This window comes from Arvicanthis niloticus, chromosome 2 (genome assembly GCF_011762505.2).
Source record: "Arvicanthis niloticus isolate mArvNil1 chromosome 2, mArvNil1.pat.X, whole genome shotgun sequence".
NCBI lineage: Eukaryota > Metazoa > Chordata > Mammalia > Rodentia > Muridae > Arvicanthis > Arvicanthis niloticus.
Window position 1 is genome coordinate 141,044,511 of NC_047659.1, and position 27,565 is coordinate 141,072,075.

At 44.4% G+C, this 27,565-nt stretch overlaps 1 long non-coding RNA gene across 1 annotated transcript; it reads right to left on the bottom strand.

The window, feature by feature from the left end:
- Nucleotides 1–17,693: 17,693 nt before the first annotated feature.
- Nucleotides 17,694–27,272, bottom strand: LOC143441530 (uncharacterized). The gene is made up of 5 exons (XR_013109048.1): nucleotides 26,383–27,272; nucleotides 25,088–25,328; nucleotides 22,548–22,969; nucleotides 21,442–21,590; nucleotides 17,694–19,979 (listed from the first exon to the last, which is right to left on the bottom strand). It is a non-coding gene; the product is annotated as an uncharacterized LOC143441530 (long non-coding RNA).
- Nucleotides 27,273–27,565: the final 293 nt, after the last annotated feature.

Consider the following 27,565-nt stretch of genomic DNA (forward strand, 5'->3'; position numbering starts at 1 on the left):
GTACTAAGCATCCTTCACCTTTTAATTGTGGGTTCTTCGACTTCATGGAAAAGTCAAGTCCTCATTTACCAGGCATTTTGTTATATATCCCGTTTTTGTGAATTATGGTGTACTTACAAGAAATATTGAATAAATAATGATGAAGTAATGAAGTTAGCTGAAACTATTGGCCTGTGGCTCACATACCTCTTAGGTCGTCCACGAATTCAAGCCATTTAGCTGCCATTTGCACCGTATTATTTAGCAGCTGTGGACGCCATAACATACCCCACCTCCTACAACACATTCTCGTTGGAAATTAAGGAAGTCCAGGCTCTGCCATGCCTCCCCTGGGGCCAATCACCAGTTCCTGCTGCCCTTAGAAGGAAGTCATAGCCCCTCTCTACAAGGATTCCCAGGTCCAGCTCCTGTCCCTCCATCCCTGTGCTGAATCACATGGCCCTGTTGTCACATCATAACCTTCCCCGAGGTCCCCCAAGAGTGTCTTCTTGTCACTGCAGCAACTTCACATGGGAAGCATTCCCATCCTGGGATCCCATCCCTTGCCTCACATGGTTACATTGTCACTCCTCAGAGTGCCATTGCTTAACTGAATAGAATTCCTGTGAAGGCAGAATGTTCTAGATCAGCCTTATCCAATGGTGCAGCTGGAATCCATGAGTGACTCCTGAGCCTTTGAAATGTGGATAGAAGGAGTGAAAACTCCAGCATGGGTAGAGGAGAGGTCCCCAGGCCCCCACACTTATTAGAAGAGCTAAGAGCAGTTGCTCACTTACCTTTGACAATGTGACCAATGGCAGGTTGCTCATGCCCCAGTGGATGGCCTCGTATTCCTAAGTATATGGGCAGCACTAATTGTACTTAGTGAATTCTATATAACAGTAAAGAAGCTGGGAGGGACAAGAGGTGGAGTTGGAGAGAGGTAGTGGTGGGTGAACATGATTTAATATAAATTTTATTAATACATAGAAACTTCAAAGAATAAAAATATTATTTTAAAAATAAAATTTTAAGTTAAAAATAAAAACATTGTTTGTGCAGCAGAGGAGCTGCATTTTAGTTTTGTGTCCCTTTAGTAACTTCATGGGACTCGTGGCTACCAGGTTAGATGCTGCTGCTGTAGGATTTGGTTCAGATGCCTTGCTCCATCCTCTCTCCAGTCTTATAAAAACCAATATGTTTAAACCACAGGGCTTAGCACGTGTAATCTATATGTCAAAACTGTCATTTCTTGCTTATCTTCAGTTTTCCCCACTACTCAGCAATTACTGTGAAATCTTTCTTCCCAAGTCTTTTGTTTTCTCTCGATCCATCTGTAAGACTTGGTCCAAGGGCTTAGCATGTCATAGATAGTAATATCTATGAATGGATGGATGACAAAACCCCTGAACATCTCTGAGTCTCTTTTTCCTCATCAAGAATATGCATTGGTTCCTCTAAGTGAGGACATTTTGTAGGATTCTTCTCTAAACAAGAGATTACAGATGGTAAAGCTAGGTGACAAGTTCTAGATATATCTGGGGCTATTTTGACCCCATGAAGACTTTCCCCAAATCCTGTCAGAAAATGGCAGCAGTCTGTGGTCATAAGATCCAAGGTGCTATGGAACATTGCCAGTACAGTGTTCTGCCACCTCGTGAAGACACACAGAACTGAGACAACCCATATTTGAGGGAAACTGTTCCTCGAGATGACCATGGAAGGTTTCGCAGGATTTAAAAGATTTCCACACTCACAAATAAAGGCTGAGGCTCAAAAGTACAAGAAGCACTTCCAGGAATCATTCTGCCTCTGATTTATGCAACGGAGCAGCTAATAAAATAAGGATCAGAGAGATTTAGCATCAATTCATAATTATCTTTTATGTCTTATTAGTTTGGGTAATAACTTCTAGGGCTTTCTCAGCCACACACTCTTCCATCAGAGCAAAGTGAGCTGAGTGAAGAGTGCAGACGGTTGAGCTTGGCCAAGCTGTTGAGGGAAGCGTGTAAAAAGTGGACCGATAGAAGTTTACATGTAGATCATGTGGTTTAGAACCACTGCAAACTGGCAAGAGTCTCGCATACAGTCTAAGGTTAATCACTTATGGTCAAAGGTCTGTGTTTAAAGAAACCATCACCTTCAGGTTTGCGGACTCATCTTCCTCCCTATTTCCTACGCTCAGACCCTTCCCTCCTCTTTGTCTGAGACAGATGTTTAATAAATAATTACAACGCTCACTGCCCAGATCAGTGCTTGACACTGCAGGAAGACTGCTTATACTCAAGCTATATCTTATATGTAGTGTGTGTGTGTGTGCGCATGCATGTTCATGTGTATGTATGTGTATGTCTGTGGCATGCATATGTGTGTGGGTAGATGTATGTGTGTGTGGTATGCATGTGTGTAGTATGCATGTTTGTGTGTGTAGTATGTGTGTGTGCAGTATGCATGTGTGTAGTATGCATGTTGGTGTGTAGTATGCATATTTGTGTGTGTAGTATGTGTGTGCAGTATGCATGTGTGTAGTATGCATGTTTGTGTGTGTAGTATGTGTGTGCAGTATGCATGTGTGTATATTTGTGTGTATGTATGCAGTATGCATGTTTGCATATATGTGTGTGGTATACGTGTGTGTGTGTGTGTGTGTGTGTGTGTGCGCGCACGCACTTATGTGCACATGTGTGTGCCAGAGGCCAACATTGGGTATCCTGCCCAATTGCTCTCCACTGAGTCCAGAGCTCACCAACTGACAAGGCTGGCTAGACACTGAACTTCCAGAGACCTACCTGTCCTCATGACCACCACCAGGATTGGGCGTACAGATGCATCCACCATGCCTGGCTTTTTATTTAAGTACTGAGTATCCAAACTCTGGTCTTCGTGATTCCACAGCAAGCTCTTTACCTAAACCTCCTTCCAGGCTCTACCTGCATCTGAGCCAAGTCTGACAGCTCATTCATCCATAGTCCATACTTAGGGCAGATCTGTTTCCATACAAATAGACATGATTATATATCTTTCAACACACTGCCCCTGTGACTCACAGGTCTCTCATCGTTTTGAGGAGTTGTGTGAACTTTCCCTGGGGAAATGAAGAAGCATCTGTTCACCCCCAAACAGGACACAAAAGAAAGAACTCGGCTCACTTCTAGTTTGGCGAGGCAAAGCGTTTAATTGAGGTTACTTATAGGCGTGTGAGCAAGGAGCTACATGCAGGAGTGTGAGCAGCTACACTCCTGAGAAAGTGTCTCTCTCTACATTGCAACAAATTATCTGCTTCTATGTCCTCGGGAATGGGAGGAGCCTCTTGAATCTCTCTTACCACCTTAGTGGAATATTAATGAGCCCAATTTTATGCAGGAGTTATGTAAGTAAGCATGTGACTGTTCAAGGGGGCAAAGACCATATCATGGCAAAAGGCAGTGTTTCATAGTGATATCTCTGACCCTATTAATACACGGTATCCATGGTGAAGGACTCTATCTTTATCAGGGTTAGGGGACTATCAGGTGAAGACTTGCATATAGTGTATACTTGCTGTAGGAATCATGGCTCACTCCACCATGGTCTCTGCATTCAGTTTCCTACTACAACTCACTGAGATCTCTGCATCTCCTGTTGCTGACCGGGTGTCAGGTGGCAGCCGAGTCATACTATCTCAGCATGAAGATCTCTCCTTCTGCTTTGTAGAGTCTTTTTCTGCGGTCAATTTTTCTAAATACCAGATACTTGGAAGTTATGGTACCCACTTAGTTTGCGACCTTGACCAAAGGGATCGAGGCTTTAGACATCCTTAAGAGCAGTCATTGAATACAGGCTACTTTCAAGGTCAGCTCTCTACGGGCAATGAAAATGCCCAGCTAGCAGGCCACCTAGAAGTGATCAACCAGCGACACTCCCAGGATCTAGAGGAAGAACATCTGTGTCCTTAGAGAGGTGCTGATACAGCATGGTCTCTATCACAGCATCCACTGGACAAAGCTTGCACAGAGAATTGAATGGGCCCATGGCAACAGCAGCATCTTCCCTATCTCAAGTGAGAGACATGGACACATGACAGAGGATGGACAGACAATCAGACTGTCTGATGCTCTTCAGTTCATTCCCCAAATGGTTTTCTTTACACGTTCTCTTTGACCCTAAAGTGACTTGGTTCCTATGAACTAAGCTAGCTGGGTTTCTGTTCTTTGGAAAGATGCAGCACTCTATGTCATTGGATTTTCTTCCTAGTTGCTGTGGTAATGTGAAGGAAATCATAGGATTTAAAAATCCCACGAGGAGGAGTGTAGTCCAGAGATGGGGACAGTGCATTCCTTGTTAATTTAGTGGTACCTTGCAGCTTTATTTGGTTTAAGTGCACGATGTGGTAGAAACCTTTAAGGGTATATGAAACCTAAGGGTCTGATTAAATACTGAAATAATGTTCAGAGTTAAAGGCTTTCTTTCATTCAAAGCATGGCTCTAATAGTATACATAATTTAATTTTTAAAGATCATGTAATCAACATTCATCAGTGGTTTTAACAAAGCCAAGTCAGAAGTACGGTCACCATAGGACTAGCGGCGATGACTTGTGAAATCATCCCCTAAAGATAATCTGTTTCAATTAATTTCATCATAATTGCTTTTAACTAATAACACTATCTTAAGACATTTACCGTACTAGTAGCCCCTGCTGTGCAACACGCCACCTCAGCTCTTGAAATAAAATCACTTACATGTTCAAAGAGACAGTCCTTTGGTCAGTGCCGTACTTAGTCACACTTCTGAGTGACTTGAAGGTTATGTGGTAGTACCCCGCTAGCATCTTCTGTCTACGCTGAAAGACTGGGCTGACGTCAAGTAGGATGACCACTCTCCAAATTCGCATGTATCCTCTAGTGGGCTACCCTCGACTTGATATCACAAAAGAGACAGGGGCCTGAGAAAATGAGGTGGAAGCAGAAAATGCCTTTTGAAGTAGAGCGAGAAGAGGTATGTAATCACACCTATCGTGTTAGGTCAGCCAAAGCAACCTGTGCAGTGAGCCTCAGGTCACAATGGGAAAAGAGAATTTTTTCATGGCAGAAGTTATAAAGATGTGGTATATGAGCTGTGGACAGTGGGGAGAATGATGCTATCCTCTTCATGGCGCACCACAGTTACAAACGCTGATGCTCCTCCTATTCCACTGACCGGTAGCGAAGTGACTACAGGTGACTCAGACCATTCAGCCCACGTTTTCACAATGTATGAACGGAGCATAGCAGACGGCCCATCTCAACTCTGTCACCATAGGGTGAGACAAAGCATGGGTCCTTGCCACACGGCTAGTAGACTCTCATCACCAGCACAGTTGATCCTGTCGATGGTACGTATGAATTTCTTACATATCTTAAAACACATCCCATAGATTTGTAATTGGGAATGAGAGTATATGAACAGAAACGACTCAGAAGTAGGGGAAGTCCTTTGCATTACACACTACCCAACCAGTCTCCCTGGATGGTTACTTCCTGATGTGTAGGTAATTTCATAATTACGTTATGCTGAGATGAGAGCTTCACAGTTACCTGGGAAGCAGGAGACAGAGTTCACAGAGTGGCCACAGAGGTACAGTCAAATCAAAAGCTGAGCGGAGCCGAGATAAGGCTCTGGTTTTGCCTTACAGTTATTTGTATTGCCCTTTGGTTTTCTAATGCTCGGGAACAGGAGCTGATCTAAGACAGACTTGCAGCTTGTAAGACAATGAGCTAACAAGGCTTATTCTTGACGGCCTTTACTTCCAAAAGTATTCTAAGTGAAGAGAAGTTTCTCTGTACTCCGTTATAGTCTCAGAAGTTTATTTTAAAAAAGAAAAAAAATCTTTCTATTGTTTTCTTCATGCCAGATTAAACAAAGAAATAAAAACAAAATTTTTAAATCAAAGATTTAGTTGCAAAGAGAGACCATGTGGAAAAATTTGAAAATAAGTGAATCTAGAAAATACAGTTAAATATTAACCTCAATTAGATATAATAAAAATATTGATTTCCTGCTATGGATTGTCCACACACTTCACCACCGGATAAAAAATGGATCAATCCCTAGGAATATAAAATATTCTAAGACTTACAAAAAGATATAATAGATCAGTTGAAAATAGGCCTGTAATAATGAATTGATGCACAAGTTAATAAACGTCTAAAATACACCCAAACCCAGAATGATTCACTAGTGATTTTATCAATTCCATGTGGAAAAGTTAAATCAAATGTCTAAAATTTTACTGAAGGAAGTAGAGACAGGGGAATATTTACCTTAAAGCCAGGCATGCCCAAGTCCTGAAATTCAACCAAGAAATTATAAAAAAAAAACAAAGCCACGAACCACTGTCTCCTAGTCATATAGACATAGAGAACCCGTACCAAATACAAGCAAGTTAAATTCAATAAGTATAGAAAGGACCTCGCAACAGACTAAACTCTGGATTCCAGATCGACCCACTAAGGGTCCTCTGCAAGGGCAGCAAGAGTTGCATACGAGGAGCCATTTCTCCAGCTTCAGCACAGTATGTTAAACCCCACCGTTCACTACTGGAAGTCTCAGGAAGTCACTCTCTATGGAGGAGATAATTTGCCAACAAAGGCTGATTGTTTAAGTACCAACAATTTCATGATTTATGCTGGAAAACTATTGAGTCATAAGAAACTTTCACTTGTGTGTAGTCTGTGGCAGGTCATAGCAGGCCAGTGGCTCCTCTCCATTCACCACAAAAGGCAAAAAAAAAAAAACAAAACAAAACAACCAAACCAACCCAAATACAGTAAAAGTACATTTCTATTTCTAGAAAGAAATGGAGCTGGTGGGTTGTCGGGAACCCGCACTGCTCCAAGCTTTGCGGGGCTAAATTGTCTTGGCTCGTACTGCTGCTCTGGTCCATGGGTCAGGGTTCAGCAAGAGAGAGAGTGAGGGCAGACACAAAGAATGGAGACCAGACAGAGTGTGATTCCGTCCCGTTTATTCCTCAGTCTCTCTTCCTAGTCCAAGTCCCCAAGTCTCGAGTTCCTAGTCCTAGTCCCTATCCTAGTACCTAGTGCCTCCAAGTTCCAAGTTTTTCCTGCCCTTTCTTCTGTCTGCCTTTTATAGTCTCACTTCTTAAGGACGCCTTAATTCTCATCTCTAAGTACACACCTTTAAGTCACACACACCCAAGGGAAAATCCTGGGTATATAAAACAAGATGTTATCAGAGTGTGCTCGGCTGTTGTAGGCTGTTGAAAACAAGTTTCTTGTCAGGGTATATGGCTCAAGATGACTGCAAGGATGATCGCCACCTTCCATCTGCTCCCCACAGTGGGTTCACATCAAAAGTTGGAAGAAAGCGCTTTCAGATCTTATAAGGTTGAGAAGTCTAAAGTCTGTAAAATTGCTAAGAGCCACACCCAAGGTAGCTAAGACACCATTGAAGCTGGAACCAACCAGCTAGAGAGTGGAGAGGCATGCTGCAAAAAGATGTCTTCCAGACACGACTTGGCTGCTATATTGACGAATAATTCACTGCACCTGTGGCCGCCTGCACAAGGCTTTCATACGCTTGGGCATGTCAGCATGTCACCATGAAGGGAATGCCCCTCCCAGAGGGACTATTAATAAAAACGAAATCAGGAATTTGGCCGATAAATGGCTGAAGCTGACAGAAATATACTGAGAGAAATAATGCAGACCCAGAGAACAGTATTGCATGGATATTGTCTCTCAGTTATTCATGTTAGCTTTGACTATTCATATACGTGCCTGTCTCTGGAATGCTATAAAGGTCAGGGTAGTTAAGGGGCTGGGGGAGGGGCTTTGAAGGGAAAGAAATAGAATGGACATATACAAAGGGCTAAGGGAAATATTGGAAGAGGGAGGGTTAAATTGAAGCAGGTAGTGAAGGACGGTAGGAGAAGGAATGTAGGAATGATAAATAACACTAAAGACATTCTTCAAGTTATATGATTGCCAGGCAGTGGTGGCATATGCCTTTAATTCTAGCACTCAGGAAGCAGAGTCGGCAGATCTCTGAGTTGAGCGCCAGCTGCGGTCTACAGAGTGAGTTCCAGTATACACTGGTATAAAGCTAGACAGACAGAAAGACAGATAGATAGATAGAGAAGTATACATGGTATAAAGCTCAGACAGACAGACAGACAGACAGACAGACAGATAATTAGATAGATAGATAGTAGATAGATAGATAGATAGATAGATAGATAGGGAGGGAGGGAGTTACCTCTAACACAAGAACAATTAGACACCACAGGTTAACAAATAAAATGTAAAAGACCCCCTGTGGACCACAAGCATCATAGCTTTATTGCTGATGATCTTGGTTACCCTCCAGAACTTGATGCTAAGGCCTACTGGTTAAGACCCACATAAAGCCATAAAAATGGAGAAACAAATCAGTGCTGCCTGGAAGCTTCATCTTACTGTCTGGCTTCCACGGTGCTGGAAGGGCACACACCACACCAAAGGAGGAACAATACCAGTCTCCACCCAGCTCTGAACCATATAAGCTGTAAGAATGATAATAGCCTAACGAGACATATCCATTGTCTTTCCATTAGATCTGACTCCATGACATGAAACCCATACCCGGCACCAGCACAGGGCTAAGAATGTGTGGCAGAGATCTAAGGAGAATCTACTATTGTTATCTGTTAAATGGACAAACTATTAAGCCAAGCTCCCAAATTACTTATCGTTTTATCCATAGATCAATGCATCTTCAACCTTCGTCAGAGACGCTTCTGTTTGCAGTAGAGAGTGATGAACACAGAGACCACAAACGAGTCAAAGTGTAGTACAATGAAGGACTGACAAATGTTCAGCCCAGAGTTAGCATATCTACTGCTCGCTCGCTGACACCCGGGGATCACCATAGAAAAGGGGATGGGAAGAATGCAAGACGCAGGACATGTTGGAAAACACAGGGAGCCTTCGGACACAAGAGGGCAGCTGCATGCATGAACCACAGTGGTTGCGATAACATGCACAGGACCTGGCAAGCTTACGCCAGACTAAATCCCAGCATGGAGAGGGGAGGTAGGCAAGAAGTCCTGCCCTAGCCCTAGGATTTGCTGGCATTGTTATATGCTATGGGTAGGAGAGTAGTTTTCTCTGGTGTGCAGCCCCGGTGAGGGAGCCACACCACAGAGGGAAGCACCATGCCAGAAGTAACTGAGGCAGAACAGCTTGAATTGATGGCTCATTAGAAAACTCAGAACAGAAAGTGGGGTGGGTAGAGAAGGAGAGGCGAATCCGGGAGGACTTGGTGGGTTGTTAAAATGAATATGATCAAAACATGCTGTAAAAAAATCTCAAAAGAAACTAATAACATAACTTTAAGGGAACAAAGCGGATAATGAGAAGTAGAGAAGAAAACCAGATGTATAAAGACTCTCGGCTAAACCCATGCACAGTAAACAAAAACAGCAAGGAAGGATACACGAGCCACACGTGGCAAACAAGCCAGAGCCAGCAGAGGAGCCAGCACAAAGCCCACTTACAGAGACAATCTTTAAAGGGTACCACAGAGGCACACTCAGACACCCAAAGAGGCATTTTTCAATTTTGTGTTGTCTATTATAGAAGAAGGGAAAAAAACTAGAAACAATCTGAAAAGTCCATTACAGAGAAATGATAAAATGCATTATAGAATCCCATTCTACATAATAGATTTAAAGAGAATAACTGACCCCACAGGAACTCATGTGAAATAGCTCAAGATGTTGTTAAGGGGGAAAAAAAACAAGTTAAGTAGCACACATGATATTATTCCATAACATATTGTAAAGACAAGTTTTACAGGCGTCATGCACCAAAAGAAAGCCAAATATGTGGAGGATAAATGGACCCACTGATCACAGGAGGCGCCGCGTGAGAGTCTCGTCGTGGGTTGCTACAACATAGGGAATGAGGAGACACACGGTACAACCTTACACCCTAGAAACATACATTGTTGGCTAAGCAGCCCCTGATCCATCTCTGGAAGACGAACCTCAAATCCAGTGAGTTCAAACATCCAAGCTCAATCCTTTAATATGGTTTTTAGGGTGTTGTGGTGACCCCCACCACCACACCACCAACCACAAAACGATTTCACTGCTGCCACATAACTGTGAGTTTGCTACTGTTATGAATCATAATGTAAAATCTGATATGTGACCCTCAAGAGGGCCCCACCCAATGATTGAGAACCATCCATTAGTCTGCAAGGGCCAGTAGGACTGTGCTCCCCTGCTGGATCCAGACCAACTTCCTCTCTGGGCAGCAGGATGTAAATGATTCGTGCCTTGATCCAGCAGTAGGGAGGCAGAGGCAACTAGATCTTGGGAGTTTGAAGTTTGCGATCAGCCTGACCTCCATAGCAAGTTTAGAAGTGGTCACGGCTATGCAGTGAAAGCTATCTAGAAGGGGGCGGGTGGGGGAGAGAGCATTGTGGAAAACAGAAAGAAGAGAGAAAAGAAACCCTAGCTTCTGCTGGCTCTTCTATGGCTTCCATTTTTCGTCTCCACTTCCAAAGAATTCTTGAGATGACAGCAGGTCCCAGGACAACCAGGGGCAACCTTCTTATCTCAAGACCATAGCACAATGGCATCATCTAAAATCGTAGATGTAAATGGCAGTGTCACAAGGATCCCAACTTGGACCTCTTCAGGGAGGGAGGTCATGCCAATCCACCACATGAGGAGTAGGAGGGTAATTCTCTAGGCAGTTCGGGGTTTTGTACATCGTTCACAAGAGAACATGATTGGAGGGAACAAGGGACCAGAATGATGCTGCTGCGGGTATAGGATACCAGTCAGCTCAAAAAGGGCTGACACAGATTAGGGATGTAAGGCAGCTAAAGGCAGCCGATACAGATTCCCAGCATCCCTGGAGTAGCAATGACTTAACGCTGGATGCCTATTTGTGGCTGAATGCCAGTTGATTGTAGGTTTATATCAGCCCTGAGATCAGAGGGGCTGACCTTCATCTTTTGAGGCCAGAGGGGTGGACCCTCACCTTTTGACTTTGCCTCCCGTTTTTGCCAACAGGACTGCGTAGGCCTTTGTGTGCCTAGCTGTAGTGTGTGTATGTGCCTGTGGTCTGCATGTCTGCCTGTACCCCCTCCTGGAGTTAAACACAAGCATATTCTTCCTATCTTTTGGTAAAAGAAACCCAGGCAATGGACTGTTCAAAATAAAAAGAGATCTTTTGTTTGCTCAATCACTTTTTGCTCTTGTCTCTATCTGGGGCTTTTAAAATCCAAACAGCTCAATAAGAAAGCAAGCGATGTTGTTATAATTCACATAAAAGAAGTCCTGGGGGTCAGTGAGATGGCTCCCATAAAAGGAGCTTGCTGCCAAGCCTGACAGCCTGTGAGTTCAGTTCCTGGATCTCTCATGGTAGAAGGTGAGGGCTGACTTTTGTAAGCTGCCCTGTAACCAAGCATATGCCATGACATATGTGTTCTCTCTCTCTCTCTCTCTCTCTCTTGCAAACACACACACATTACATAAATGTAAAAATAATTATTAGGGGACGAGGAGTCGGCTCAGGTGCTATCTTTCTTGCTGTTCAAACATGAGGATCTGAATTCAAACGCTCTGCTCACACTCACACAGAGGTGTACATGGCAGCACTTGGATTTCAGTGAAAGGAGAACAGAAATAAAGGGGGGGGGAGCGGTTCTGAGACTCGCCTGCCAGTTAATCTTACCAAATGAGTTCCTAGTTTAGTAAGAGACCCCGCCTCAAAAAGTAAGATGAAGAATTCCTTAGGCAAATAGACAGATCAGAGAGGTACTCTCTTGCCCAATCCATAACAAAGATCACAGGACCACTTTGTACAGCAGCCAGATCTCTGTATTTGTTCTTAGCTTTCTATTCTGGAAGCAGTGACACAACTGTACCTGTTGCCATTCCAACAGCATTGGTGATGTGCTATTCCAAGACAAAAAAAAAAAAAAAAAAAAAAAAAAAAAAAAAAAAAAAAAAAAGCCGGGCTTAAAAGAGAAAGAGAAATCAAGAGATGTTTATAACGAGGAACTTAGATGTTGAAGGCAAGACAACAGGTCTGTCAATATTAGAAGGGAATTCTTAAAATAGAGCCAATTTTTCTTGTTAATGACTCTCAACGGAAAGACCAGCAGTCTTGTGGGGCATGATATTTTTGTACAAGGAAAAAGTTGCTGGAAAATTGCAGACTTTGAGGATTGGCTCATCAGCCGCGTGAATTGCGTCGCCTTGGGGAGAAAGACTTGCCTGAACTTTTCAAAAATCTGAAGGGAGTGGAGATAACCTGCACTCGTTCGTTACTCGCTCAGAATTTTAAACCAAATAGATGTGACGCTTTCTTCACAGGGCAACAAAGGACTCATCAGGAAGTTTTGGTCAGATTCAGAGTTTTACACTCTTTGAACTCTAACATCTTCTTCTAGAAGAGGGAGAACTCCTTGGTGTTAAGCTTCTAATGCTGTGGTAAGATGGAGCACTGAAACCTGGGGAAGGAAGGGTTAACTTTCCTCATAGCTTACATTCTATCTTGACAGGAAGTCAGGCCAGAACTCAGGCAGGAGCTGAGGCAGAGGCCACTGAGGGAGGCTGCTTGCTGGCTTGTTTTCTCTGGCTTGTTGCTTTCATATACAACCCAGGACCACATGCCCACGGTGGCACCGCCCACAGTGAGCTGGCTCCTCCCACATCAACCATCTCCCAAGTAAATGCTCCAAGTATGAACTGATGGGATTTCATGAGAACAGAACATTTCTCTGCAGCAAAGGGAACAATCAGCAGAGCACACAGGCGGCCCACGGAACCAGAGAGAATCCCTACCACACCCACTTCAGACAAGGGGCTGATATCAAGAATTCACACATAACTGCAGAAATTAACTACCTAGGAAGTAAGACTGTCAGTCAACACATGGCCAAATGACCTGAAGAGATGGCTTCCATAAAAACAAAACACAAACATTTAATAACTAACTCTAAAAGTCTTACAAATCCCTAGCCACCAGGGAAACTTGAATGAGAAATACTTTGAGAACGTCCATCACTTCGACCCAGGCAGAGCTCCTGAGCGTCACGCGCTGGCCACAAATGTCAGGGAGTGTGTAGAGAGGAAAAATCCCTTGTTCGCTGCCAGTGGAGTGAAAATTAATACAGCCATTGTGGAAGTCAGTTTGCAGATTTCTCAAAACAGTAGAAATCGAACTGCTGTGTGGCCCGGCTGTTGCACTCCCAAAGCACACTCCCAAAGAACTGCACACCTATCATAGAGTTATCTGCAACCCTGTGTTTATAGCTGATTTAGTCACCCTAGCAAAGAATTAGAGTCAATCTAGCTTTTCATCAACAACGACTAATGAAAACATTTATGCACGCACACACACACACACACCACTCAGCCCTAAAGGAAATTGAAGTTACAATTTTTTGCAGAAAAAAAGATGGGTTTAGGATGTACCACTGTATTAAGTGAAGTCGCAGTGTCTCAGAAAGTAATAACTGCCTGTTCTCTGTCTAGGCAATAACGTATGTATACGTGTCAGCAGATAACAAATGTTCATGTGAACACAGTATAACATGAAGACAGGAAAACAAGAGAAGTGAGCCATAAGAGGATGAGCAAGGGCCGAATGAGGGAATGCACACAAACCGCACACAGTTATGAGAGAGGAGATAAAGTTCATTGTTTTCTACCTTTCATTCTGTCGTGGACTTTTGTTTGTTGTTTGTTTTGGGTGGCGGGTAAGTGCATAAAATCTATTCAATACCGAAAGTATGAAATTAAATTTGGAGCCGAACTGTTTCCGTTTGCACATATATAAGTTCATTACGTTCTATAGATTTTGGGTCTGGTTACTTTTGATGAGTAGTGTTCTTATCGACTTGCAAGATTTTTTTTTCATAATAAAGTTTATACACTTTTTAAGAGAAAATTCCCCCAAGCACTTGCCTACAGCCGATGTGACGGAAGCTTTTGTTCTGTTGAGGCTCCCGCTTTGCAGCAGGACATAGTGTGTGTCATGGTGACATAAGAACCAGCTGGTACATGTGGATATAAAAATTTGTTTACCGTTTAGGATTTGTGGAAGGATAGATAAGGCACCTAAGGCACTGCCTGCCAAACAGCAAGGGCGAATGTTACCATTCTTTAGAGGTTACCATTCTTTAGAGGTCCTTTGTTTGCTTTGCCCTTGGGTTTCTGGTAGGGGCTGTCTTAGGAATCACACACTGGACTCAAGCTCTCTATGCGGCAGAGGATGACCTTGAACTTCTGATCTCTGGTCTGCCTACCTCTTTCTCCTGAGTGCTGGGAGCACAGGCAAGTATCACCCACCGTGCCCAGATTTGTGAAGTGAGACAGACGGAACCTGGGGCTTGGGGCAAGCTGGGCAAGTACTACCCACATCCAGTGACTTCCACGGTCATTCTTACTGCTAGGGTGATTTCACAAGTCACCTGTTCTTCCACACGCCCCTTGTCTCATGTCACATTTGAAAGTTCTCTAATGATAGATGGTACCACTGTAGACATAAAATTGAATTTTTAACAGATGCCAAAACCTATCTAACAACGAGCTTGTGTGGGTTTCTTTTTCTTACATGGAGTAATGTGTGGAGGCTGTACACTTACTCCAGATGATGAATCCATCTTTGAAATCACTTTAGAAAGTTCATTCTGGGTATTGCCTTCCATTCGGCCCAACTATTCTCCCAGGAGAAGTTATCATTATTTTGTAGGCATCTCTGGCTTTGACCAAAACAGACATACGATGCTTGTCAAGTCCCTTCTCATTAGATATTTGACTGAATATTTATTATGCATGAAAGGCTATCTTTAACTGAGTACATCAAATAAAGCAGGTACAGTCTCGACATTGGTACTTACAACATAGTAGGGAGACAAACATCAAACGAGCTCACTTGACAAACGCTGTAAAGTTACAGCTCTGACAGAGTAACAGAAAATGATCGTTGGCACCCCTATTTAGAGAGCAGCAGGTGACAGCCACTTCAATCCACAGAGAAACAACTGAAGGGTTTTAAACTGGGGAATAACAATCCTGGATCTACAGTCTAAGCCCCTCAGGCTGCCCTAAGGAAATAAAGGACAAGTGTCCACGAGAAGCCAGAGAGTCCATCAGAGACGCAGCACAAGGAATGGCCAGGGCCTGAAAAAGATTCTTGGGAATAGCATAGAAAGAGATATACAGTTGAGAGATCATTTTTGAAACAAAGGAGACAACATTGGGAAGCTGAGGGTAAGGGGTTGGGAGGCAGACTCACCATGAAGCCGTGGTACCTCAGCTTGGAGCCTCTTCTGATCGCCAATCCTCTCCCAAGACTAAGATGAAGAGAACCTTTACCGTAAATTCATAAAGTTATAGTGTCGCTGATATTCACCAAGGGAATATCTGCACATTTGGAAGTCAGCGTCTTCAAACTACACAAGCATCAGACTCCTCAACTTCACCCTCAGGCAGAAAAGATGGCCCAGTCAGCAAAACATTTTACCTCAGAAGTGTGAAGGCCTGGGTTTGGAGCCCCAGAATCCACATCAAAGAAATGGACATGACAGCATGCACCTGTATCCCAGCGTGGTGAGGTGGAAGTCAAGAACAATGGTCCTAGAAGCACACCAACCAGCCACCTTGACCTACACGGAGAAGTTCCAGGCCACGGGGAGACCCTGTCTCCAACAAAAGGTGGAATGATACCCTACACAAGGTTGTCCTCTGACTTTCACATGTGCACCATGCATGAGCATACCTATACACACTAGTGTATTTGCACACGTATGCATGCACACACACTCAAAATCTACTAGCTTGTGGCTTTGAGCTTTACCACCACACAGGTCAGAGCTCCATTTGTGAACTCAAGGTACAAACACTGCAGGGAAAAGAGTTTGTTCCAGCTATACAGAGTTTAAGACAACCACCAGCCATCTGGATCCATAGACAAGATCTTTACATGGCTTCTAGAACTTTCCGAATGTCAAATTCGCCTGCAAAGAAGAGGGGGCAATCCATCCCTGGCCACATTCATCTTCCAGTGAGTGTTTTTAATTATAACTTATAGCCCAGGAAACCCACAGACTCATCTGCTCAGGAAATGAACTTATTCTTGAGGACTTAATTCCCTCTAAGCTCAGAGCCTCTCTCTCTTCCCAACATGGGTACCACATGAAAGGGGAAGGACAGAGCTGAAGAGCTTTCCAGATCAACCTGCCAGTCCCAGCATCCTCATTCGTGTATAAATTTTATAATACTCGTTAAAAAGTCATATCGTTTCATAATCACAACTCATTGCTGCAATGGCAATACATGTGGGGACATGGGAGACAACACAGTTTCCAAGCTTAAGCCTTCTGAGAGTGTTTATTTGCAAAGTACACTTCCCATCCTTTGTGTGTTCCCAGACAGTGCTGTCTTAAAGCACCCAATGTTCTTGCTAGCCTCAGTATTGTGCTTTTTTAAAAAACCAGATGACGGGTGGGGAGAGTTAAGAATACTAAATATGGCTCTGCAGAGTGGCTTTTACTGATTCCCAGACCTGGTGTCACTCAAATGTACTTTTGTTTGCCCACCAAGTCTCATTACGATGCCTCTGACTTTTCCACCTAATTCTATGATAAACCTGGAGATAAGAAGTCCTGAAGGCTGTCCTCACCCAACTTGGTGATAGAGAATTCCAAAGGTTATTTATTAAATTACTAAGCCATCAATACAAATTCTATTGAAGCCTAGACTGAATTTTGGGTGATAGCAGCAGTTTCTGCAAAATTTGGCTGCCCAGGATTGAATGGCGTTCCATGAAACAAAGAGAAGCCTGGGAAGCTCCCAGTCAACGTATGGAGCTTAAAATCCTATCTACATAGACAGAACCCTCCCTGTGTGTCATCTCTGCAGACCCACCTGCCCAAGGCCAAGGCATGCTTGGTGACGGGACACCTTAAACACAGCAGGTATGGAGTAGCCTGACTCCCTGGACTCCTAAATATCTAAATCTGTGAGGTTTCAAGTTGTTTTCCAGCTACAATGCTTTGAATATTTGTTACCCTTTAGATATTGTGTGTTATGCATATGTTCATCTATGTATGTGCACGTGGGAACCATAGATCCACCTCAAATGTCAGGTGTCAGGTGATACCTTGCCTTTTGAGACAGAGTCTCTCAGTTGACCCGATTTAACCAAGTAGACTAGACTGGTTGGCCAGTGAGCCCCAGGGATCTTCCTGTCTCTATCTCCCCATCGGTAAGATGCTAAGTGTGTACTGCCTTGCCTGGCTTTTTACAGGGATGATGGGGATGGAACTCAGGTCCTTACACAGCAAGCACTTCACCAAGGGAGCCATCAGATGAAGCTCATATCCTATAGGCATTTTATCAAGCAGCATAGCCACCTGTTGCTCATGACAGTCATGCTGATGGAGATGCCTTGGAGAATTTAGCAACTTGTCCATGGTGCCAAGCAGTCAAACAAATATGTCTGACTGCCAAGTTCACACATTTTCCACCACTCCATGCTGACTCCCTCACTCTCTCTACTCCTGCTAACTTAGCCTCCTCCTGAATGTTCTACACACACACACACACACACACACACACACACACACACCAGTATCATCCTACCTGTCTTAGTTAGGGTTGTACTGCTGTGAGCAGACACCATGACCAAGGCAACTCTTAAAGAGGACAACATTTAATCGGGGCTGGCTTACAGGTTCTGAGGTTCAGTTCATTATCATCATGGCGGGAAGCATCATAATGTACAGGCAAGCATGGCACTGGAGGAGCTGAGAATTTTACATCTTGTTCAGAAGCAAACGGAAAAAAAAAAAAAAAAAAAAACTGGCTTCCAGGCAGTTAGGAGGAAGCTCTCTCAAAGCCCATCCCCACAGTATTCCACAAAGGCCACACCTACTTCACCAAGGCCACACCTCCTAATAGTGCCACGCCTTAAGTCAAGCATATTCAAACCATCCCACTATCTTAGGGCCTTATACTTGTTCTTCCTTGGGCCTCCATGGCTGTTTTCTCTAGATATGCATAGACTACACTCTGTCATCTGTGCATCTCAAAACGATTTCCCAGAGTGACTGTCTCTAACAACACTAGTCAAAACAGGACTGTATTTCCAGCACATAGGAGGTTGGGCACAAGGGTCACAAGTTCAAGGGCAACCTGAGTTCCACAGAGACCATCCTCTACAGTGAGTCTCTTTGGCTCTGACCTGTTTACCCTCTGCCGTGATGCTTCTAACCAGAGTGTTGCATCTTAGAGCTTCTGTCTGGCTATTCCTGGGGACTTTGAGTCTAAGTTATTTGCAGGCTGGCTTCAAAGGAGATAATTCCATAGCTGTCACTTTCCCCCTCATTTGCTTCCTGTTCATAAGTCATCCTCCCATTTCCCAGGTGATAAGGTCTGACTAGATAGCAAAGAGGCCCATTGAAAGGCATCCGGAAGTACAGCCTTGAAGCCTTTGTGGAACATTTTAGAACATTCTCTTTAATTGGTGGGCAATCACTGTTTGCTGTATCTTCTTTCAGTGTGATAAGTTCCATTTTCCACCATGAAGTTAGCTAAAAGTTAATCCACAAATGTCTTAAAGTATGGGGGTAGAAGAGTAACTATGGTCCAGCTGCACAGACACATATAGGTAAATGTTATAACGAGTATCCACCATGTTCAGGGAGTGTCACAACAGTCTTTCGTATGAGCCTAGTCACAACTCCATCTCAGAGATACTTTTGGTAACGTAAGCAGAAGAACCTGAAGATTCAGAAGTCTTCTTGATAAGTGGGGAAGGCAGGATTTGAACCTAAGCATTCTGACCAAACAGGTACCCTCAGAACTATCATACAACTAAGTGTGGCAGAATATCTGGGGCCTGCTGCCAGGTCTCCATACCTTCTATTCAGTGTGTCGTTTCTCCAAAGCTATTAGAGCTAAGAAGTTTAGACTCAGAAGCCTGAGGCAGCAGGAGTCAGTGTTAAAAGTATCCTGGAGTAGCGAGAATAATGCATTTGGTGTTAAGCACACACACATTTGATAGATGCATTTTATATATGTATTCTCTTGCCTACATATATGGATGTGCATCAAGTATGAGTCTGGAACTGCTGTGCCATTTCTCCAGTTTCTTGATGAAATCGCTTACTCTCTCCATCACACAAATGAGCAGACAATTCTATTTACACATTTGTGTGCATGCATGTGTAGGTACACATGTGTACTGGGAAGGCATCCATCTGGTATATGCTTATTTGTGGAGACCAGAAGTCAACCTCTGGTATCATCCTCAGGATATTTGTCTACATCCCTTGAGACATGGCCTCTTACTGGCTCTGAGTCACCAACTAGGCTAGACTAGCTGGCCAGCAAGCACCAGGCTCCACCTCCAAGTGTTGGGATTACAATCAGTCACTGCCACACCCAGGCTTTTATGTAGGCGCTGGGATCAAATTCGGGTCTTCATGCTTTTATGGCAAGCACTTTACAGACCCAGCTGTCTCCCTGGCCCAGGTTGTATTCTATTTCCTCCTGGGGAGACAAACGCAAGGAAAAATTAAGTCGCCTGTCTCAGTTTGGCTAGCTGGCAGAAAGGACTACAAGAGTCTAACCCATGAAGCCTGGCCGGAGCCCACACCTCCCTCATGATGTCCTCACCATTGACAAACCTCAGCTTCCTGTTAAGACACAGCTGGGATGACTTACTCCATTGCTCTGACAAAATATCTGAGAGAAGAGAGGTTTGTTGTGTTCACAGTTTGGGAGTGTGTAGTCCATTAGTAGAGGGCATGGCATTTCTCATGCAGGTAGGAGCATGCCATGGGGATGCCACATAGACCAGAAGACAGAGAAAGGAGGCTGGGACTCCAGGAGCTCACCTGATTTACTCCCTTTCCTTCTTTTTATTCAGTCCAGGTTCCCAGTCCACAAGATGGTGTCACTCATACGTAGGGCGGGTCTTCTGTTTTCAGGCAGTCCTTTCTGGAATCATCCTTATAAAAGTAAGCAAAGACACCTTTCACTCATGCTCTGAGCGTATCTCCAGCCTTCGCCCAATCAGGCTGACATCTAAAGCAGCCCTCTGTGGTGACTTCTTATTTACAGCCCTTTCTTTCCTCATCTAAGGAAGCTCAAAGGACAGACTGTTCGTGGAGCCTTTAATCCATGAATACTTTTTAGAACTGACAATACTGAAAAATAGTCGGTTAGCAGGCAAGAGAATGGGCTTCCATAAATCAAGGTGGCGTTTCTCTTTCCCCTTCCTCAGACAAACATTTCCAATTGGTGCAGAATTTTCCCAACAAGTGTTTCTATTTGTGGGGGACTTGGATTCAATCAATAGCTTCCAATTTCACATTATTAAAGTAATTCTGAACCTGTCGAAAGTTCTGACCCCTAAGACACGTTTATACATTGGAGCTGAATCAGCCCCAGAATGGCCCCAAATCTCATTTTTCAAAATGCATCATCATCAACCGGACAGCCATCGACAGGCGCCTCCAGAGCCACTGGACTCATTGGTAAAGCAATTAGAAAAGGAGCCATGGAGGAACAAGAAACGCTGGCTGCAGACCATGAAACGCTGGCTGCAGACCATGTCCTTAAGCTTGTTTCAAACTTAGACCCAATTATACAATGACCAGAACTTGACAGCCGAGTCCCAAGCCATGGTAAAAACCATCGCGAAAAGAGTCTGTGTGCTACAGGAAGGTTGAGTGGCAAAGAGCTTCCCCCACACATACAAGAATCACACAAAGGGCTGGAAACAAGTCTGTGAGCAAGCTCCCTGTGTGAGCTTGGAGACCTGAGCTCCACCCACAGCTCCACCCCCACAGCCCCACCCCACAGCCCCACCCCACAGCTCCACCCACAGCCCCACCCCCACAGCCCCACCCCATAGCTCCATCCCCACAGCTCCACCCCCACAGCTCCACCCCCACAGCCCCACCCCAAAGCTCCACCCCACAGCCCCACCCCCACAGCTCCACCCTCACAGCCCCACCCCACAACCCCACCCCACAGCTCCACCCCACAGTCCCAACCCCACAGCCCCACCCCACAGCCCCACCCCACAGTCCCACCCCCACAGTCCCACCCCCACAGCCCCACCCCCACAGTCCCACCCCACAGCCCCACCCCACAACTCCACCCCACAGCTCCACCCCACAGCTCCACCCCACAGCCCTACCCCCACAGCTCCACCCCACAGCTCTACCCCCACAGACACATATTCTTTAAAGTCTGCATGATGGCTCAAACTCGTCATTTCTGTGCTACAGATGAAGTGACAGGTGTGTCTCTGAGGCTCACTAGCCAGACAGTCTGGCCTACTGGGTGAGCTGAGAACCAATGAGACTGTCATAGAATACAAGGTGAACAGCTCCTGAGGAATGTTGCCTAATGATATCTTCTGGCACCCATATACACAAAAATAAACAAACAACAAAAACCTACCTGGAGGTGGACTGGGCAGCTGATACTACAGCAAATATTCCAATGGATAATAATATAATAATCCCGTGATAATCCCGTGGAGAGGCCCAGATCTCCTAATGAGCTTCCAGATGATATTAGTGTATCAGTGCATTGGCCCAAGGAACCCTCTGTGGAGATAAAGAAGTCACAGGCTCTCAAATTAAACAAGCCTGGAATTGAACACCAGCCCTGACACTTCTTGGTAATCTGACCTCAGTCTACCCTCTTTGTAGTTTAGTGTCCTCATCTGTCTGTTGGTGTCTGATGAGGGAGTAACCTAGGAGACCATGGTAAGACTGGAATATGACCACTGTGTAGTGTCTGCTGAAGAGCTGGCATTCAGTAAGTGGAAGCAGCCATGACGATAATTCATTATTGCCTATTATTATCGAAAAGGAATGAAATCAAATGGGAAAGACAGTAGACGTGAAATCAAAGATGGATGCAGTCCACAAGAAACAAAACAGGGATGTGAACTTGCTCTTTCTGGATCCTAAGCTGTCTCAAACAAGGAGCTGAAGCAGATGTCTGGAGGCAGTGCTGAATAAGGAGTCCTGTCTTAGGAAAGCATCCAGCTCCCCTCAGGAGGCCGGCTGAGGATGACTTGTGCTTCCCCCAGCAAGCAAATCTATTTAGATTACTCTAAGAGAATTGGAGAACCCCATCAATGAAGCATCTTTGAACATAGATTTTTTTTCAATGAAACCATGAGCACTTGGGTGCCTGGGGAAGAATTTGCATATGTGCCAAGCATGGCAGTTTTTTGTTAGAATCCCAGCTGCTCTGGGAGTAAGCAAGGCCATGTCTTCCTCCTCGATCGTCCATCTGCTGGATGTGGTCACCTCTGTGGAGTCCTTCCACTCCTTCTGCATTAAATTGCTTTCACATTTCCACTGGTTCCCGCCTGCGGACTCTTGAGTGTTTCATTTGCTGACTTATTGATACTGGGTACAGGTGAAAGACCTGGGCAAATAAAGCTCGAAGCTCTGATTGCTTGTATAACTCAGTGCTCTCTTTGCCACAAGTGACAGAAATCCAATTCAAACCAGCTTATAAGGAAAACAGTTACTTATGGGCTTACCGACCTAAGCAGTCTAGGGTGCCAGGTGTGGCTTCAGGAACAGCTAGACCAGGGCTTCAAATCTGTCATCAGGACCACATCTCCACACCTCTTGGTTCTGCGTTCCTTTGTGTTGACTTGATTCGCAGGACTCTCTGACGCTGCTGACACAGCTGACTTCTTCATCCCCATCTTCCCTCCCAGTGGTTTCAGGAGACACTTGAACCGTGGCCAAAATAATAATATGTGCTGATTGGCTAAAAGTTGATCATGTGACCACCATTAACCATGATAGTTCATCACCATCCAATGGCCAAGCCGATGAGGTAAAGGAAGAGAAGGTCTATAGAGATGCTGTCGCCATATGCTGCTAGGAATGAAGCCATCAAAAGGCCAGCACTGCACCCATGGGACATTGTCATACATCTTCAAGAAACACTGCAAAGACTGAGAGGAGATGAGTGAGAAAAGGTTTCTTAGATGCTGTAGTTCTTGGTCCAATGTGGAACCGACCTCAAGAGAGCATTAAGACATAATCCCCATGAGTATTCTTCTCTCTCTCTCTCTGCTTCCTGTGAACTCAGTGTGTCGCTATCTCACTGTTGTCACCTTGCCTTCCCTGCCATGATGCTCTGCACCCTTGAACCATCCATGAAAATAATCCTGTCCTCCTTAACTTGCTTTTGTCAGGCATTTTTGTTATGGTAATGAAGCTCAGCAAGTACACACTAACTGAAGCTCATATCAAAGAACAAGCCAGACAGGCAGGAAGGTAGGTAGATAGGTAGGTAGATAGAGATAGATAGGTAGATAGATAGATAGATAGATAGATAGATAGATAGATAGATAGATAGAGACAGACACAGACACACACACACACACAGAGATAGGTATCTATCTACAGATAGGTAGAGAGAGAAAGAAAGATATGATAGGTAGATACATTGATAGATGACAAATAGATTAGATAGATAGATAGGTAGGTAGGTAGATAGATAGATAGATAGATAGATAGATAGATAGATAGATAGATGATAGATGGATATAGAGATAGTTCTCAGAACTCAAAAGCACATTCTTTGTTGTTTCTAAGATTTCTGCTGTTTCTGTTTCAAACCATAGACTCATTACTGGGTCTGATTTGATCATAACAGTTTGTTCTCATTTTGTGAAAGTTGCCATGCCTTGTTTGATGAGTTTTAATACAGGGGTCATTAAAACAGCTTCCCATGAGACACGTGGTAGCTCCAAGCAAAAACTTCAGGAGTCTGGACTGAGCCCAAAGGAAGGTCAGTACGATTCAGACAAAGGTGCTCATGCATCAGCATCCTACCCCTTATACCTTAAGACAGACAGACAGACAGACATGTCTTCCTTCTGACTCTGTAAGTTCTGGAACACAGTAAAATGTCTCCAGGTGTTACAAAAGCAATTCATCTTGTCATCTGTCTCCTGGATTTCCCTAAGACCACACCCAGCAATGACTCCTGTGAGTGTGGTCTGCTCCCTAGCCCCTCAGAAGCGACCTGGTCCTGAAGAGCACAGGAGACTCTTTCTAATACCGTGGGATGTATTTGAGGAAAGCCAGATTGGAAATGAAAGAAAACATTTTTGTCCTTGCATGCATATGCAAGGTTTTGCAGAAATCATTTTCTTGCATGCAGCAGACCACTCGGTGTTAAAGAGTTGAGCCAAAGGTAGAATGAGAAAAATTATCATGACCAGCACAAATGCTGTTCAGGGACTCAGGGATGGAGAGACCACGGAAATAGTGATTGTGTGAGAGGCTGTTTTACATGACCCACATATCAATGAGGGAGCCTCATAGTCGGGGATTTAATGATCCACAGAAAATTGCCAGTAAGTAAAAAACTGTAGAGTGTTGATTAGTGTATTGGATTTCCACATCTTTTTCAGTTTGATCTCTTCACTGGGGACACCACAGGACTGATGAACCTTATAAAAATACTCTGGGAACTCAGTGGAGAGGGCAAGCCTGAGATGGATGATGCTGGAAACACTTCCCAAAATCCTATTCTCCTATGACTTTACGCAGTTGTTCTTCCTTGCCTAGAGGACTTAGAATCCCTATTGATTGTTCCAATTGCCTTAAGTACGAAAGACAATTCCTGCAAGATAGGGTGGGCTTCAGGCATAGCCATATCAAGGCCTCAATGATGTCATCAGGACTTGGTTTCCCTCTTTCCCAGACCTGCCTATCTTTGCGCTGGCTCAGCCTTGCAACTCATATTGAGTTACCATGGCAACCAACAGACAATAACCCAAGGTACCAGGATAATAAATGGACTCTTCTTATGTTTAGAATCTGGGATGCACCTACCATTGGGTTTATGGCTTGAGAACTTGGACCCCAGATTGTAAAGCTGTTTTGAAGTCATTCAGAGGTAGAATCTATTTGGTGGAATTGGACCACCATGGGTGGAGCTTTACAGGTGATCTGCTCATTCTTCTCCTTGTGGGCCATCACGTGACAAAGCAGTCACCTTGCACCACTGTCAGCATGCTTCCCCCACCCCTACCCCTCTATAAACCCTCCTTTCATACCTTGTCCATGTCAGGTATTTTTGGCACAAAGATGCAGAAGTAATTCGGAGAGTCTTCTGCTTGTCCCTTCCACACAGGTCCTGAGATTCACTCCAAATAGATGAACATAGACCAGCCGGCGTGGCTAGAGGGTTTGAGTTTCTGATTGGCCAGTCATAGTGGCCACCCCTAGAGTAAGCAGAGTTCCAGGTGGCAGGGAAGGGATTGTTTCCAAAAGAAAACGGAACCGTGAACCAGATGCCTAAGATAGAAAGTGAAGCTTGGGTGTTCTTTTGAAGTGAACTGATTGCCCTGGGTAGGGATTGAACCCATAGCCTTGGCCTCATTAGCACAACCCTAACAGTTGAAACATCTCTACAGATTGGGCTGTTGGAAGAGAAAGAAACATGAATGCCTTTGTTCTCTTGAATAAACTTAACTCACCCTGGGACAACAATGATCACTGGAAGAACAAAGCTATTGTCTGTCTCAATTTAACCTCTAGATATCCTTCACTCACCTACTTCGGAAGTTGTACATATATGGAAGTTATATTTATGTTAACCATTCTGCTCCTTGGATAACCACAAGCCGCTGCCTTCTCCTTTACCAGGCAGATGATACATTACTTAGTCAGGAAACCACTGGACAATATTCCCAGAATGAAATAAAATAAAAAGAAAGCATGAGAAAAATTAAAATTAAATTTAAAATGTAAAATATATGTATGCAAAATAAGTGAATAGATAATAAAATAATAAAATTAATGTAAAAAGGTAATGTGTATGTAAAATTAAAAGAAGGCATAAGGATTAAGAGTCAGGGAAGGAGAGTGCTTAGTGGGTAGGGGTTCTCACCCTGTAAGTGTAAGGGTTCAAGTTCAAATCCTTAGCACCCATATAACAAGGCCAGTGTGCCTGTAGATATCTGCAGCCCAAGCAACGGGGTGGATCCCAAGACCTCAAGATGCAGCCAGCCTATGTAACATGGTGAGTGTCCGCTGGCTCAGTGCAAGTTACAGAAGGACATATCCAACACCATTCAGCATCCTGTTCTGGCTTCTGTATGCATGCATGCTCACATGTATCATGAATGCATGGTAACACACAGAGAGAGAGAGAGAGAGAGAGAGAGAGAGAGAGAGAGAGAGAGAGAGAGAGAGAGAGAGAGACTGGTTCCTAGAAGAGGCAGAGGAGATAGCTCCATAGTAAAGTGCTTAGTTTGCAAATATGAGGGCCCATAATGTCTGTGTGCCTACATTCATGATCCAAGGAATATCAAAACAATGTCACCCGACAGCCCTTCCAAAAGCTCACCTGTGATAACAGAGGATTCCACAAGTGTTCAGAGAATGCTAAGCCACACTGAAGTCCCAAGCATGAGGTAGCAGGGTGAAGCATCATTTCCTAGCTCATGGCCGGGCCTGCTTGGGCTTCTCTTACTCTAAGAGCCACAATCCAAAAGGTCCCATGGGACTCCTCGTCGGGCTATGCTCCAGATTGTTCCAGAGAAAAGTAGACAAGAAAAAACATTTTGCGGTTTTTATTACGGCATTTATTTTTCTGGCATCTAGATTTTTTTGAGACAGAAAGCATATTCTTCCTAGAGTTCTGAAGTCCATGCAGTTTCAGCACAACATGGAGAATAAAATATTCTCTTGGGGACTGTCCTCTGAGAAGCTGAAGCAGCCAGGGCAAATCTGTCCAACAGTAGCAGAGGCTTGAGTCTGGTTTTCAAGAGTGCTCTCTCCTGTACCCCCTCAGCAGGGGAGAGAGGGAAGGGCTGTGCTCCATGCATGCCCCCAGCTGGATGTCAGTTTTCAGGGAGATCGCAGAAAACATTTTGTGTTGTATTCACAGTGAGGCTCCTGCTTCTCCACTTACAGAAGTGTTTAATTAATCTACCCAAAGAAAATGTCCGTAACAATTCCGAGATATTCTGAACACTCAGCACTGAGCACCAAGTCTCTGCCTGACCCCAGGGTTAATCACCCCGATGGTCATTGGTTCAATCAATATTTGTTTATTCAAATGATCCAGAGAGGAAGGCTGTACAGAGAGAGGAACCTTCAAAGCAGTGCCTGAGGGGCAGCAGGGGATGGCTCAGCTGGCAGGGGCACTTGCTGCTTTTGCTGAGGACCTGAATTTGGCTCACCAGCATCCATGGCAACTCACAACTGACTCCAGAGGATCAGACAGCTCTCATGATGTCCCACCACCTCCAGCAATGAACATGTACACACACCCTAACATGCATAAATAAAAAAATTAGTGTGTGTGTGTGGGGGGGGGGGGGCAGACAGAGGGCACAACGGCTGCAGAGTCCAGGATAAGAATATTTGGTTAGAGGAAGGGAGGAAGGTATGGAGGGAAGAAGTAATGTAGAAAGCAAGAGAGGGAAAGAGATGGGGAGGAAAGGAAGGAGGGAGGGAAAAGGGAGGGAGGGAGGAAGCAAGGGAGGGAGGAGGGAGGAGGGAGGAAGAAGGGAGGGAGGAAGGGA